This window comes from Mus pahari, chromosome 19 (assembly GCF_900095145.1).
Source record: "Mus pahari chromosome 19, PAHARI_EIJ_v1.1, whole genome shotgun sequence".
Taxonomy (NCBI): Eukaryota; Metazoa; Chordata; class Mammalia; order Rodentia; family Muridae; genus Mus; species Mus pahari.
Window position 1 is genome coordinate 50176474 of NC_034608.1, and position 17442 is coordinate 50193915.

General features: G+C 40.2%; 1 long non-coding RNA gene across 1 annotated transcript in view; it reads right to left on the reverse strand.

The window, feature by feature from the left end:
* LOC110337163 overlaps positions 1–16117 on the reverse strand; it is a 62418-nt gene extending 46301 nt beyond the window's left edge. The window contains exons 1-2 of the long non-coding RNA XR_002381246.1: positions 15893–16117; positions 8674–8707 (exon numbers count right to left, since the gene is read on the reverse strand). This is a non-coding gene — a long non-coding RNA (uncharacterized LOC110337163). The remainder of the gene's footprint in view (positions 1–8673; positions 8708–15892) is intronic.
* Positions 16118–17442: the final 1325 nt, after the last annotated feature.

Consider the following 17442-nt stretch of genomic DNA (forward strand, 5'->3'; position numbering starts at 1 on the left):
AGAAAGAGATGAGAGAGATGAGAGATGAGAGAGAGAGATGAGAGATGAGAGAGAGATGAGAGAGAGATGAGAGAGATGAGAGAGAGATGAGAGAGAGATGAGAGAGAGATGAGAGAGAGATGAGAGAGAGATGAGAGAGAGATGAGAGAGAGATGAGAGAGAGAGAGTTTTTTCCTGGTTCAATGAAGGAGTACCTGCACATTCCTCAATTATGATCTGTGTGTAGGAACAAAATAGACAAATTCTGCTTTTTGTGTCAGAGTTCCTGGCAACTGACAACAAAAATCATGTTTCAAAAAGGTAAAATAAGGGAGGATGTAGAAGTCCTGTGCTTCAACAGCTCAGAGAGATAAACATAAAAATAACACGTGCTTCGGTCGCAGCATACCATCAAATAACTTGCAGTTAGGACTGGTCTCTATATTTCATTGTGAACTGAACAATTTCCTTTGCTGTTGTTGTTAATGTTTTGGGGTGTGTGTGTGTGTGTGTGTGTGTGTGTGTGTGAGCCAGGCTGTCTCTGCATAGTTCTGACAGTCCTGGAACTTGCTATGTAGACCAGGCTGGCCTTGAACTTGAAGAGATCTGCCTGCCTCTGCCTCCCTCCTCCCTCCTCTCTTTCTACTTAGACATATTTGCAATTCAACCCCTGAATTGATTTGCTCCTCCTTTTAGGTTTCTTTTAAGACTAAACCAGGGCCGTGAGTGTCACCCAGTGGGCAGAGTACTCGCCTGGCACGCTTAAGCAGGGAGTGCCATCCCCAGCAATCCACACCCCACCCCACCCCACCCCACCCCACCCCCCAGAGAAGAAAACAAATCACTGTACTTTGGGTTCTAGTCGGTTTCACTTTATAAATATATCCCTTCCCTCTGCTATACTTACGAAAGAGGCCTTGGGGGGTTTGCAAATAACTCTCACCAAAACTTCACTAAAGCTACTGACGTGATAATGGTCTGGGGCCCATGACTGACTCAGTAGAGAGATGGGTGCATTATCAGGAAGTTGCGAGTTCAGATTCTCAGCACTGGCTCACAAAGCCAGGGGTGGCATTGCAAAACTCAGCACCAGCACCTCTTCGTGTGGGTCCCTCTTCCCCCAAAATGGTGGCTCTCAACCTCCCTCATGCAGAGACCCTTTAATACAGTTCCTCTTCTTGTGGTGACCCCCCACCTTTAAAATTATTTTCATTGCTGCTTCATAACCGTAATGTATCGTAATGCAAATATCTGTGTTTCCTGATGGTCTTAGGTGACCCCTGTGAAAGGGTCGCGACCCACAGGTTGAGAACCGCGGCTCTAAAAAGAAGCAACACAGCTATAATCACATCTTGTCTGTGAGGATGTGACCTGCGGTTTACCTCCTCAACTGAAGTGATTTCGTCGGTTGTGCTTTCTACTTTGGAGTTCTAAGTCAAAATGTCCAGCTCACAGGCAAAAAATAAAAGGAAAAGTGCTCCTGTCACGGATGACTTCCCACAGGTGGGATCCAGCTCGGTCTGTTGATAATCACAGGTAGCCGGATCCCACGGGGATGTGTAGAAACCGAGTTGTGATAATGAACCGTTTCCTCCAGAATATTCACTTTATTCTTCTACCGTTACCATGCTTACAGGCCAACCTCCACTGCATCCGCAAAGTCCGGGAACGCAAGAGGAAAAACTGACGTCATCAGTATTTTTGTAACATCTGCGGACCTTCTTCTCTTGGCTTTTTCCTCAGGAGATAGCATTCTAGCTTTCGGTTCCAAGGGTTGCATGTTCCCTTGCTGGATTTCCTATGCTCTGCCATTCTCCAAGCAGCCCCATTAATCTAGATTCTCAAGGGGGCTCCCACGCTATAACATCCTTTAAATTGAAGACTTGTTCTTGTGTGTGCTTCACGGGGAATCTGTGCTGAACTGCTCTCTTATCCATAGATTGGTGAAAGCTGTTGATTTAAAACAGGTGTGTGTATACATTGCTTGCTTTGTTAAAAAAAAAAAAAAAAAGACTTGAATGTTACTATCATCTTACCCCTAAAAAGCTGCAACTAGGTATCTTTTCTTTCCCCAAACTGCCCACTTAAGACCCATAGTCTCTTCCTATACTGGTAGAAATGAGCTCGTAGAACACAGCTGGGGATGTACAGCCATAAAGATAAAGAGGTAAACGTGCCCAGTAGTATCTCCGATGAAATGCTCCCTTTTAAATGTACAAGAAGCAAACTGGTTAAAAATAAAAAGTTTGGCAGTGTTTTCAACATTTTATAACTCTGTACACTTATTCTAAACATTAAATAGTTATGTGAACATATTGTTTAGGATATCTAGGACTCAAGTAAAGATGGACAGGTGTGTTGACCACCTGTAATCCAAGCACTTGGGAGGCCATGTAACAGCCCCACCCCAAGGCCTTAGCACAACAGTCTCCATGATGGAAATACCACTCAGGCCTTGGAACCCAGTATAGTAGCCAGCTGGCTAAGGAAGATTTCTACTGGCTTGGGCCTGTGAGAGTCGGCTCCTCTAGTCGATACCCCACAACCTTTTTGAAGGCCCCAAGAGACCAGGCATTAAGACAACAGGTTCTCAGGGCCCCTTGGCAGAACAAAAGAGTGAGGTGGTTCAAGGGACCCCTAAGGGGGTCCAACCTGAAACACCCCAGGGCCCTTGGACCCCCTTTGATCAATTGCTACCTAACCCCTCATACCTTAAAGGAATCTGGCACCTATATCATTGCAAAGTCAAAGGCGCTTAGTCTATCAGCACTGATGTAAGTGTGCTTATGGCACCTTCTGTTTAGGACAGAAGAGGCCAGATGTGACCAGTGTCCAGGATCTGTGTGAGATGTCTCACCGGACTCCCTAGGTCTGTTCAGATATATGAGGATGTGACAGCCACCCCTGGTTGTCTTTATGATGCGTTTTTCTGTATGTGTCTGTCAGTTCTGTTAGGTAGAGGAACTGATCTAAAATGAAGGAGGAAAGTGAGCTATCCTGTGATCTCAGCCACCAGGCTTCCCCTGACTCCCAGCTTTCCAACCATGAGTGTGGCTGCAGCTGTGGTAATTCCTGCTGTTGCTCTGGGGACTTGGTCCAGAAGACAGGCCTAGAACTAGCAGGACCTCTCTACCTAAACCTGAGCTGCTCCAGAGCCCAACCCATGCACAAAGAAAATAAACAGTCAAAAAGGAAAGACACCAAACTGAAGGGGTCAGCAACAAAGAAATGGGCAATAGTTCTTGCTGGATGAGAGGCCCATACTCCCTGCCATGACTGGAAGAGAGATGACCACCAGACTCCCTCAGGCCACCCATCTGCAGACAGTTAAGGTTTAGGACTTACTTCAGCCCAGATAATATTCCTAGAATTGGATTGCCCTGTTACCTGTGGTCCAGCAATGGCCTGCTCTTCATGACCAAGGTTTCCTTAAAATAACAAAGCTCCTAAATGTTGATTGGAACCTACATTGTGCCCAGTGGCCACAAAGCTCAAGACAGGTAAACAAAATATGTTCTTGAGACCAGGGCAAACTGGGCCAACCTCCTAACTTTCCCCTTCCTAAGGGCCTGATGGACCTCATATCATGAATTTCCTAGGGCAGAAATGACTAACCATCCCCTCCCAGCATCCTTACAGGCCTTCCTGCAGATCCAGAGGACTAGTCATCAGATGGTTCGAGCCCTTGCCTGTGTTTGAACCTGTCTACAAGTTCCAGCCTCGTGACTTTGTATGAGTAAGCAGAATCCCAGCGTGGAGCCTGGAGACAACATGAAAAGTCCTATAATCTGTGGTCCTCGCCATCCCTCCAGGGGTAAGGGGTCGCTAGTGTCACCCTGTGAACCATGACACCCTGCTGAAGAAGGCTACAGAAGACAAGGACAAATGGATTGTTACCACATCCTGCGAGTCCCTGAAGAAGACTGACATGGTTCCTATAATTATAGTTGTCTATCGTGTCTTTTTCTTCTCCCTGTGGGAAAGTCCTAAAACCCCCATAAGCCAAGGACACCAAAATTGAGGAGCTCTTAGCCAATCTATCTCGTGAGACCCAGCATACCTTCCACACAGATTTCTGTTAAATTTTACATCCAGAGCCTATTGGGAAATGGTTTACTTGCTCCTGGGGAGGAGCACACCCCTGGGGCTATAGGTCCACTGGTGAAGAGAAGAGGCTATGGTCTATTTAGTACTATGTCAGATACTATTACGCTCAGTGGGGTTGCACACTGATGCTTTCATAGTCCTAAAACGGTTTACACGGAGGAGAAAATACTCCTTTGCATCTCGTGCATGTTATACCATAGATGTTCATCTAAAATGGAAAAGAGGACAGGGTCCCCCTAAATCTAGATTCTGGGCTTCTCTGTGTGCAACAAACTCTCCCTACTGTCCCTACTGTCGTTCCTCTGCTGGTGGGAGCAGGCATTGTGGGCTCTTACTGGAGTTGGAGACTAAATTCCTAGTTATGGAGGACAAAAATGTAAAATGCCTCAGTGCTTCAGTATCAAGTAACCACAGACATGAAGAGCAATCACGCTAGATTAGCCTCAATAAGTAGAGCAGACATGACTAGGAAAGAAACTCCAAGTTTAAGCCTGTTAGAGGCTGAGAGATGAGCCATGTATACACACAGCAACATATGTTTGCATGTGCAAATATGTAGATGTACATACCATGCATACATACACATGCAGAAAATAATTCCTAATGAATTAGCAGAGAAAGCAAATGGTACTTTGTAGACATTTGAGTTGCCCCCTCATCTCTGAAACTATAAGTAAAAATATTGCCTTGCTGAGAAAATACAACTCCAAATAAACTCTAAGCCAGTGGTCCTCAACCTGTGACACTTTAAGACAGGTCCTCATGTTCTGGTGACCCCAACCATAAAATTGTTTCATTGCTACTTCATACCTGTCATTTTGTTACTGTTGTGAACCGTAATGTAAATATCCGATATGCAGGATATCTGATATGTGACCGCCAATGTGGAGAATCACTGCTCTAAGCCATCTCTCTTGACCTGTTTCCTCTCCTGAGGCGCCCCAATGAGAAATTCTGGACATATTGTTCTTTAGTGGAATTCCATTTTCATTAAAAACTATAAAGAAGGGATTAATTTTCTCTCTCAGAGTGAGAGTGAGCTGAGGGGAAGACTGGTAAACCATAGGGAAGATTCTCACCAGAGCAGGATGGAGCCTACGAGCTTGGGGAGCTCCCCCCCACCTCACCTCGTATCCTTCATTGTAAGATAGGGCAATTGCATCTGTGCACGGTGTTGTCTGTATATGGTTCCAACTACTCTGGAGGGTGAAGCAAAGATCGCTTGAGCACAGGCACTTGAGAGTAGCCCAGGCAACACAGTGAGAAAAGGGAAAGAGGAGGATGGGGATGATGTAGAGGTTGGTGATGAGGGGGGTGAAGATAAAGAAAGAAAGAGATGACAATTAAAAGAGATAGGCAAACTCCAAGAACACATACCTATGTTTAACTTCTTAGTTTCCCAAGTTAATATAAAGATCCTTCAAGAACACTGATAACTATAGTGAATGATGCTCCTGATTATCCTTTGATCCACATTTGAATTAAGCATAAAATGCATAAATACATTAAAAGATGATACATTTAAGCATAAAAATAAATAAGTTTATTAAGAGGTGATGCACACTAAGGAAAAAAATCAAACAAAACATTTGATCCCACTAAAGAAGACCTAATCTTAAAGATGGCAGAAACAAAGGTTCGAGATACCATGTAATAACTTCTGGTCTGTGAGAGAAGACATATTGGACATTAACTCATTATATAATTTTTACTGGGTAAATAAGATGTGTCGGTTCTAGTAGACCCTATGCTCACCGTAAAGGTTTTTCTAACACGACTCAATTGTTTTTATGGTTGTGATGTCATCATTTGCGACTATGAGGGACAGTTAATGGGATAATCCATATCCTAGACTCAGAGAGAAGAAAATAAGCTGGGTCAAAGTTCATGTTCGTCAATAATTTTGTGAATGAACCAGGTAGACTTGACTACTTAATGACTATGGGAAACAGTTTTAAATAGAGACACGTGTAGAATTGTGATGCGTGAAAACACCTTCTGGTGCTGGAGAAATGGCTCAGCAGTTACTGTTCTTTCTGAGGACCCAAGTTCAGTTACCAAAACCCATGAACAAGTAACCCACAGCTGCCAGTAACTACAACCCCAGAGGATGTGACACCCTCTTCTTCCCGCTGAAGACACTCCCTCATGTGGCATATACACTTACTAAACACATGCATAAATAACAAAAAAATTAAATTATAAAAATCTTAGTTTTTGTCCATGCCATTTCTTTATGCTTTTCAGAAGTATGATTTTCCTTTCCAGTCCCAAGGAAGAGACTGCTTATCATCCTCAGACTTAACATTTCATCGACTTTTGTTTGCAGTTTGCTATGATGCTATTTCTGTGCCCCGTCTTCTTATTGATAGTATTGTTCTCACTTGCTAGGATGTGTTTGTTCTGGATGTTTGCCCTGGATTTGCTGCAAAGCAGACATCTTAACCTCTCCACACTCTGTGTTTTCTCACGATACTCTAAGGCTTTAGCTATATAATTGAAAAATATATTTTTAATATTTTTCATTGGACACTAAAATGATCTACAGGCAATCCACAGCTCAAAATGTACAACTTTTTGCCTGTGTGTGGTTGTGGTTGCTCATACTTGTAATACTAGCTTATGGAAGGCTGAGTCAGCAAGACTGTCATGAGTCTGAGGCCAGCCTGGACTACATAGTGAGCTGCAGACCAGCCTAGACTATAGAGAGGGATGTTGTAATGAAATAAAATATAACATTTAATAATAATTTTTGTAAAAGGAAACCAAGAGAATAATACCATTTAACCTGACTACATTTAGCCAACATTGTGAAGGGGGAAAGTGGGGTTGGGAGGGACCTGATCTTGTATTGGGTGAGGGAAAAGGACTAAAGCCCTGAGGGCCAGCAGAAAGAATGTAAACAAGCAAGCTGAGGAAATAGGAGGTTGGGGGACCCCCAGAATACACCTGGGAGGTCAGAGACTCCCAGGAATCAAATGGATGGACCTTAGATGAAATGCCAGACTGTAGGGAGGAAACTTATAGAGCCCACCTCTAGCAGAAAGACAGAACATCAAGTGAGGGATGGGGTTCCCATCCCATTGTCATATCTCAATTATATGACCCATAATTGTTCCTGTCTAAAAGAATTACAGGAGCCTGAAGAAAAGAAGGTCCAGCCACAGGACCAAAGTGGGATCCAGCTCAGGGGGAGGTCCCAAGGCCTGACACTATTACTGAGGCTATGGAGTGCTCACAAAAAGGGATCTATCATGACTGCCCTCCAAAAGACCCAACAAGCAGCTGAAAGAGTCAGATGCAGATATTTGCACCCAACCAATGGACAGAAGCAGCTGACCCCTGTTGTTGAATTAAGAAAGACTGAAAGAAGCTGAGGAGAAGGGACATCCTGTAGGAGGACCAGCAGTCTCGATTAATCTGGACCCCTGAGATCTCTCAAACACTGGACCACAAAACAGACAGCACACACCAGCTGATATGAAGTCACCAACACACATACAGTAGAGGACTTCCAGGTCTGTGTTCATTCAGAGATGATGTACCTAACCCTCAAGAGACTGCAGGCCCCAGGGAGTTCAGAGGTCAGGTGAGGAGGTGGGGTGGGATGTGAAGCAGTAGGAGGGGGGCTGGGAATGGAATATGGAGTGTAAAAAATTAAAAATAAAACTGAAAAAAGAAAAGAATATAAAACATTAATTAACCTGAAGAAAATGCAAAATAGAAAGTTATTCTGCCTTCATGAATTAGAATAATCAATATTAAGATATCCATATTATCTGAAGCATTCTATAAATTCAAACAATCCTTTGCCACTTTTCATAAAAATAGAAATGGTAACTATATCATTCACATTCAACCATAGAGAAATATAGTCAAAGAAATTATGAAAAAATGCTAGAAGTGATAAAATAGCTTGCATATATGCATGCATATTTGCATGTATACACAAATATATACAGATATATAATTACATATATGCATATAACTATTTATAGTGTGTGTGTTCACACACACAGAAATAAACACATGCACATGAAGCCAACTAATCTTGGATAAAGGGGCCAAAATGTCACAATCAGAAATGACAGTCTTTTTAATGAAGTTTTGAGGAAACTAACCATTCACATTCAGAAGTCTGAAATTGGACCATCAAATAGATCGAAAGTACAGGAATGGAGAGGCTCTACCATATTCATACAGATCAAAAGAAACTGTAATAACTATATTAATGTCAGACAAGCCCAACTTCAAAGCAAGGAAAATAAGCAGGACCAAAGAGGGGGTTGCAGAATTCTAGACAGTTTTCCAAAAGGATAGTAACCCGGATTGTGTGTGCATCTAACAACAGGGCATTAAAATTCATAAGCAAAATCTGGAAGAACTAAGAGCACAAATGGCCAAATGCATCACTGTGGTTAACAACTTTAATACCATACTCAGTAATAAGTCAAGAAGACAGAAAATCGGTAAACATTACAGACCACCTATCAGTCCTCATCAATCAACTTTATCTGATTGACATTTATAGACTATTTCACTCAATAAAATCAAAATATACATTCTTCTAAAACTTAGAACACTCACCAAGATGAACTTCACTATGGGCCATAAATCTCACCTTTAAAAAAATATATAGAAATAACATAGTTATAGGAAATATTCCTTCAAAGCACAAAGGAATTAAACTTGAAATGTCTAACTGAAAGGCATCTAGAAAAATCCCCAAATATTTAAAAAGTGAAGACCAGATGAATAACTCATTAATCATAGAAGATATATCAAGATCAATTTAAATATATCTGATACTATAAATATTTTAATACTTAAAGTTAAATGTACTTAAAAGTACATTGCCTTCCTATGCATCATCAATATGCAATTTGAATTTCAAATTTTAAAATTATGTTATTTTGTCCACTTTCACTTAGTCATGCAATTGCTTTCAACAGCATAGGATAAACAATAAATATTTAAACACAAACTAAAATATGTGCAGTTAGAAAACTGTAATATCCTGATAAAGGGGATTGATCAACATAAATAGAGAAATAGTCTACGCCCAAGTCTTAGAAGTTCAACTATTATTAAGAGATCAGATCTTCCCAATTTTATCTATGAAGTTAAGATAATCTTACTCAAATCCCAGCATTCTAGTCTAAAGTTGATATGGGAAGGAAACAGACTTAGGATGGAAAAATCATCTTGAAAAAAAGAGTAATAAATCAGAGGATTCATATTTATATATATGAATATATATATATATATGAATATATATATATATATATATGAATATATATATATATATATATATATATAACTTTTAACATTTATTATACAGTGTTTTGATGTTATTCTATTTTATTCTGTCCTATGGGAAAAGGTCTCCCTATCTATTCCAGATTGGTCTTCAATTCTTGCTTTTCCTGCCTTAGTATTCTAAGTTTTGTCATTGTGTACCACCATCAGGCTGTCAACATAGTATTGGTAAGATAAGACACAGATCAAGAGAACAGACTAGAGGTCATAGAAATATATTCAAACCAATACTGTCAACTTATTTTTGTCAAAAAAAAAAAAACACCCCACAAGGCAATTCAATGAGGAAAGGAGAATCAACTAAAAAACTGATAATATACCCAGGCATAAATATCAAAATTATAACAATTTTGGAAGAAATTTGAAGGAAACTCTTCATGATTTTGGATTTGTTGATGAATTTTATGTCATGGTTACTTTAAAAACATATTTAACATATAAACATTTGTATATACCTACAGACATATGTACTTACAGTATGAATGAAGAAATGCTACTTGGGGTGATAATGCTGCCAAGAACCATAGACTACCTAATAAAAACTCTAGTGTTGATAAAATTTTAAATACTATAACAAAATAACATATATGAAAAGAATATTAATGAATTTGAGATATAACTTAAGAGATTCTCTGTTACTGAATAGAAAAGACCTATAGGAAGAAAATGTGTGAGAAATATACATATATATGCTTAAGTGCTTGTATCCTAAATATGAAAAACCTCATAAAATTCAGTAACAAACCCACTTCATTTTAAAAATGGTCAGTGGATATATAGATACAAACAAAGAATATATATATATATATATATATATATATATATATATATATATGAAGTGAATATATGAAAATGTGTTCAACATTATAAGTGGTAAGAGAACAAAGAAAGCCTCATCCAAGAAAACTAAAGAAAGAATGCAATTTGGAAGAGTCATGGAGGAGGAGAAAGCTAGAAAGGAATCCATAATGTCCAACAGAGAAAACCAGCAAGACATTTTATACTAAAGTGGGGCATTGATTTACCAAGAATTCAGCCTACCAGAACAACCAGTAACACCATGAAGAATAGCAAACAATTATTAACAATGACCTCAAATGCTTCAACTCACTATTTAAAGACCACAGATGAACTGTTTGATTAAAAAAACATGATCTAACTACGTGATGCATGCTATACTGTTAAAACTGATACCTGCATACCCATATAAAGGCAGCCAATATGCCTTCAGTAGGGAAACGCATAAACCACGAGTCTATACCATAGAATACCATTCAGTGGTATAAGCAAGAGTGATCAAGTCACACTAACGCATTGATAAACCACAATTTCATCGCTAAGTGAAAGTGGGCAGTCTGAAAAGCTCCATGTCTATGATCCTGACACCTAGAAAAGTCAAAACTATATACACAGTGAATATATAAGCTATTCCTGTGAACTTAGGAGGACAGTGTAAAGTAGGACACTAAGCATCTTTAGACAGTGGTACTACTACTCTCTGTGACACTATAAATGTAGACACATGACACTTTGTATTCATTGAAACATATCAAATGTTACAACATAAAAAGAAAACTTCAATACAGGCAAATTTTTAAATCCTTAGGTGCTGAAGGGACCCAAGGAGAGAATTATATTATGGCAAAGGTCTAACTGCATTGCTAATACCAGAGACAATTTTACTGAGATGGGCAAACCTACAAGACATTGGAAATGATTGGAGTACAGGGGATTACATACTAGCCCTAAATTGTATTTTATACTATTTCCCATGATGGTGCAGTTTGAGAATTCTGAGATTACTATGGATGGCTCTAAGAACTGAACAGGTTGAATTTCTTTTTTAAATTATTCTTACATAATAGTTTGACCATATTCTTTCCCTTCCCCTAATTCCTCCCAGATCTCTCCCATTAATGCCCAACTTTCTAATCTCTCTCTCTCTCTCTTTTATTAAAGCACCCAAACCAAAAACAAAGCTAGAAAGGCACAGAACAAAAAGGTAACACAAAACAGGGAGTCTGTTTTGTGAGCACACAACTTGCACTGGGGTGTGTCATTTGTACCCAGTGCTGCACCACTGAAGAAAATTGACTTCCCCTCTCCCAGCAGCTGAGAGATACAAATAAAGTGGCTGGGGTGGAACTATGTATTCAATTTTCCTTCTCTATGTTGGGATCTTGTCTACTTTGAACAGGTGCTGGTCTTAACATCAAGACTATACCAACTCAAAATACTGAACATCATGAGAGCAAATAGCTGTGTTTTATACTACGATATAGAACTTAATGAAGAGTTCCTCAAAGTTGGAGACACAGATGACTAAAAAGCATGTGTATAAAATGTTCAAATCCTTAGCCATTGCAGAAACACAAATTAAAACTACGTTGAGATTTTTATGTTATCCCAGTCCAAAAAAAAAAAAAAAAAAAAAGGCCAAGATCAATAAAAACAAATGGCAGTATATCCTGGCAAGGGTTGGTGTCAAGAGGATAACTCTATTGCTGGTGGGAGTACAAACTATTATAGCTAGCCAAAATAGGTCGCTCAAAACATTGAAAATGAGCCACAAGAACCAACTCTACCACTCTTTGGCACGTACCTAAAGGTCTCTATATGTTACTACAAAGATACTTCCACATCTATGTTTACTGCTGCTCTATTCATGATAGCCAGAAATTGAAAACAGCAAAGATGTCCATCCACAGAGGAATCGATAGTGAAAATGTGGTACATCTATACAATGGACTGGTATATAGTTACTAAGAAAAATTAAATTATGAAACATTCGCGGAGATGGAGCTAGAAACAATCATCCTGAATGAGGTAACTCAAACCCAGAAAGGCTAACATTACATGTTTTCTCTTTTATGTGTATGTTAGGTTTTAAGCTTTAAATGTGTGTGTTTCATTCAGAATATTCATATAGGTTATGTAGTTAATAAGGGGCCAGGGAGGATAAAATGATCTTCCAATGGAAGGGAAATAGAATACAGTATTATAAAATGATAAAGCGTGAGCTAGGATAGGAAGATTAAATGAGGGTGGGTGAGAGGGCAGGGTGGAGGAAGGGATGTAGAGAGAGATGGCTTTATGTTAAAGACTTTTAAAAGCCATGTCAAAACCTACTACTTTAGACACTTCCTAAAATATATGCACATAAAGGGTTTAAATGGAGTTACCATGTATTGGGTAAGACACTGTCCCAACTACTCATAATATAATACCAAATAAAACCCCCATTGCCAAGAATGGGTCACATCTTCTTGAGTCATTGGACAAAGGGATACCATAGACTCCCCTGCCCCAAACATTATAGACTTTTGCCAATGTTACATGTCACCTTTACCACCTGGTATATGACCCTATTGCAGGAGAACCACATATTTATGTTTGAATGTGTCTAAATCAAGCTGGTGCTCAATTGGAAGCTTCACCCCTACTAAGATTCATTGTGCAGGAATATACTTTACACATGAGTACGGGAGCAATCATCAACTGCATCCAGCTATGAACCTCATAAGCTATAATAGCAACCTTGTGGAAAGATGTACCCACTTGTGCAATAGTGACACAAACATTATAGGAATTACCAACCACTTTTTGCTTGGATTGAAGACATGTCCCATGAGGGGACACAATGTGCCTGACACAATGAGGGCAAGATTAGGTTTGTCATGGGCCCTAAGGACAAAAATACTGTAATTATTCTGCTTAAATAAATGTAGCAATACAATGACTCCTAACAATGTATTGCTATACCTATCAGAAGCTTCTAGAGAAACATAACTAGACCACGTGCAGGTTACCTTGAGTGGGATATCGCTATACACTCCTCCCATCCAGGCTCAGGGACTTATCTGGAAGAGGCAGTAGAACGATGATAAGAACTAGAGGCATAACTCCAAGGAAATAGTGTTTTCCTGACAAAATAGAACTGATGCATATATGAGCTCATAGAAACCTTGACAGGCTAAATTTCTTAGTGTTGGAGTAAGGCAAGAGAAAAATAAATGGAATAACCTATTTGGTGATAGCTTAAGAGTTGAAGTAAAATAAAATTGTGTTTTAGCTTACTTCTGGGAACACTTTAGAGATATTTACAGTTATAAAACATGTGTAATTTTGTTACACTTTCAAGGAGTATCTGAGTTCATTTTTATGTAATCAATGAAGGAATAAAGAGGAGAGATGACTCTTCCTAGAAGAAGAATCCCAGGTAATCTATGGAATTACTCTGCTTTCAAACAAACTTGAGGTAATTCCCTCCTCCTTTCACGTTAGCTCTACGGTGACTCTTGCAGAGGACAAGGAGACAAAGCAGCAGCCGGCAGGAGGAGGGGAAGGGACAGTTGAGGAACTTGACCAACATTACCTGAGTGTGTGACCAGGATCAGCAATGATAAGCCATGTTGCTTGATTAAGATGACCCTCCCCAACCCATACCGGTAACCTGATCGTGAGACTAGCATGCAGGAGACTTTAAGGGGGATAAAGTATAGTGTCATGTTTATTAATATTACTCATAGACAAGACCTTGTATTTCAGGTTTAAATACTGGAGTTTTTCTTACTAGATCTCTTTCACTTATGTAGCTCACTATTCTCTGGAAAAAAATTATATTTCTTTATTTGGTAGCAATATAGTCGTATCACAGGAAGGCAGCTTAGATACTGTTAATGCAATAAATGATATCAAACTAGGGCAACAAGGGATCTAGGAGAAGGAAAATGCAGAGTGGAGATGGGAATCTTAAGCATGTACATTATATATAAAGTGAACATCTATAGCAGAGGGGATATGAGGAAGCCATCAGTGAAAAAAAACTAATATGATACATAGAAGTAACCAATTTTTAGTCTCAAAAACACATGGGGTTGGGGTGGGGGGGAAGCTTTGAAGAGTCGCAAGCTGAGTCGAGTAAAACTAAATGGATGGTTAGGTTACTCAAGGACAAACAGCCATAGCATAAGGCAATGCCCTTATGAAGTGAAGTGGGAGAACGAGAGAGAGAGAAGGAGAGAGAGAGAGAGAGAGAGAGAGAGAGAGAGAGAGAGAGAGAAGTAGATTTCCTTTTCCCAGTCAGACTATTGCCTTTTCTTTCAAAGATTTATCTGAACTGGCAGAGACAAAGAACCCATACTCTTAAGGAAGAAAGACCCAGCTTGAAATCCTGATTCCTCCGTGTGACCTTGGATAATGCTAAACCTCTGTAATACTCTAATTGCCTCATTTGAATAATGAGGAAATAATGTGTATTTCTGGGGTCTGCGGGAACAGGCAGAGTGACATAGTATATTCTATGACAAATGTGATTTCTAATGGAAACTGTGCCCGTGGCACTATGGGGTCACTGGGACCTGTACAGATACGTCCGGGCTTCACTAACCTGAGCTGCATCCTAGAGGAGTAGCCAGGAACGGGTTCTTCCTCCCCCATTGTATCAAGGAGAGAGTGGGGCAAAGGTAAATGGAATGTCACAGATTTCCTATATAATTTTGGAGCTTTGTTCTACTTGAACCTTCATCTGTTCTAGATCCTTCACTAATTTCCGGTCACCACAAGGAGCTTGATTGGTACGGTGTCGCTCACCAGGCGATGGCCTCTGAGGGACAACAAGAGTCTGGGCTGCTTTGCTGTCTTCTATAGACATTTTTAAAAAACTAAAATAAAAAGCCAGCCGCTACCCCTCCCATAAATTGGATTAAATTATTCAATGTCTCCCTATTAAAATAAAACCAAACTCTTTAGCCTCCAGGCACTGAATAATTTGTCCCAAGTGTTTGCTCTCCTATCCAAATTTAATTGGCTCCATCCTTTCCCTTTCTCTCTAACCTCCAACCACAACCATTTCCTTTCCGTTCCAAGAACACTCAACCTTGTCTTGCCTTGGGGTCTTTTCACAAGCTTTTTACTTCTAAAAATGCACTGCCTTTGCTACTCTGTGTCGCTAAGACCTTTTTTTTTTTTTTTTTTTTTTTTTTTTTTTTTTTTTTTTTCTTTATTTAGATTTCAAATGCTATCCCGAAAGTTCCCTAAACCCGGTTGCGGGTGACCTTTCAATCTAGGTCAGTCCCANTTTTTTTTTTTTTTTTTTTTTTTTTTTTTTTTTTTTTTTTATTCTTCCTTTCTTGTATTATCTGTGGAGGCTCCTTAGAAAGGTTGCGGGTGACCTTTCAATCTAGGTCAGTCCCATTGTTACATACATCAAATGCCTGGCAATTTTTCTTTCCCATCGCTTTCCCAGCTCTAAACATGTTGTTTTCTAAGTGCCGTGATTCACTCTGCATCAGACACCCCCAAAGAACTGGCAAGAGCTCTTGCTGGGCACCTCACAGCATTTATTGTTGGATCCCCAGCTTCTACACCACTAAACCATGAAAACTATTTAGATTTGAGAACCCAAGGAAGTCTGACGTTTCTTCCTTTGTCTCATTTTACTTTGTATTAGTTCTCCTGCATCACTGTGGTCAAATAAATAGCCCACAAAAGCAGCTTATGAAGGGAACAGGTTTCGGATGAGTTTCCTTCTATCGCTGACGGGATGGCACGGCACAGTAGCTATGCCTGTGGTGGCAGAAACATGGAGCAGTGGCTGTTTGCATGGTAGAGGCCAGAAAGCAGAGAGCACATGCTGGAAACGGTGGGATTTAAAGGCCCACTCCTAGTGACCCACTTCCTCCAGACAGAACCATCCTCCTCCGACTATTACAACAGCGTATGGCAAAGGCACACGTGATCACAGTTGAGCGATACCAGTGGAGCCAGCAACTTTTGAGGCTCTCAGAATAACTAGGACCCTGCAGGGCTTTCAGGCTTGGGTGATGGATCTGCCTCTCCTTCCTCCATCAGCAGAATCCAAAAACGATCTCCTCAGAGTTCCTCGCTAGCACAAGCGTGTCTCTAGACATCTCTGCTCCCTCATTACCACCCTCAGCAGCAAAGAAAGGCACACTTGGCATCTGACGTGTTCTCTTGGGCCTTCGGCCTTCAAGATACTGCCAGAAAGAAGCTGGGGACCAAGCATTGGAGACATTCATGAGTATGTGATGGAGTTTCAGATCCAAACTAGCCCCCTATACATCGCCCCCATCTCCTCTGACACCTGATCCTGCCCCTCTTTTCCCCTTCCCCTCTCCTCTTCCTCCCAAGTCCCTACCACCCTCTCTACCCACTGTGATTATTTTGTTCCTCCTTCTAAGTAGTACTGCAGCATCCACACTTTGGTCTTCCTTCTTCTTGAGCTTCATATGGTCTGTGAGTTGTATCTTGGGTATTCTGAGCTTTTTTCCTAATATCCACTTATCAGTGAGTACATACCATGTCTGTTCTTTTGTGATTGTCACTTTTCCTCTATTCCTGTGCAACTGCTGTTTATGGAACTGCTCTCTGCTTACAGTGTCTCAGTGACTCTCAGTCATGCCCAGGGTTGACACAGGAATCAGTGCAAGAGGAGCAACACTTTCTTCCATCTCTTTCTCTCCTGAATCCTTTTCCCCTCCAAGTAGCCAGCAGAGCCTCACCCAGAAAGAGGAAATGCATTTCTAGAACTGACCTTTAAGTCTTACTAAACTATGAGCTTTCTCCATCTAGAGACCCCTTTAGCAGTTGACAGAACAGAGCTGCATGGGACAATTGCCCATATCTCTGACATATATAAAGAAAAATAATTTTTAAGGAAGCTTCCTTACAAACCTTCAAGTAATAATGCAAATAGTGAGTCCCTAACTCAGTGTCTTTTTTTTTCCCATTCCTTCAATCACTGGAAGGTATTTGAGTAGCTATCATCTGGGTAGTTTGTGAATGGCAGATAGGAATAGAAAGTTGATAATGGTTGATCCTTATCTCCAAATTCTGCCCAGCATAAGAGACAGATTCTTAAATAGAGGACTATAGAATATTACCGATAACTAACTCCTTCGACAAACATTTACGGAACACTTACCATGTGTCAGAACTGTAGCAAATGTTGAAAACCCAATGATGAGAAGAAACATCCATGTTATCAAACAGATACAGCATAACACAGCACATTTA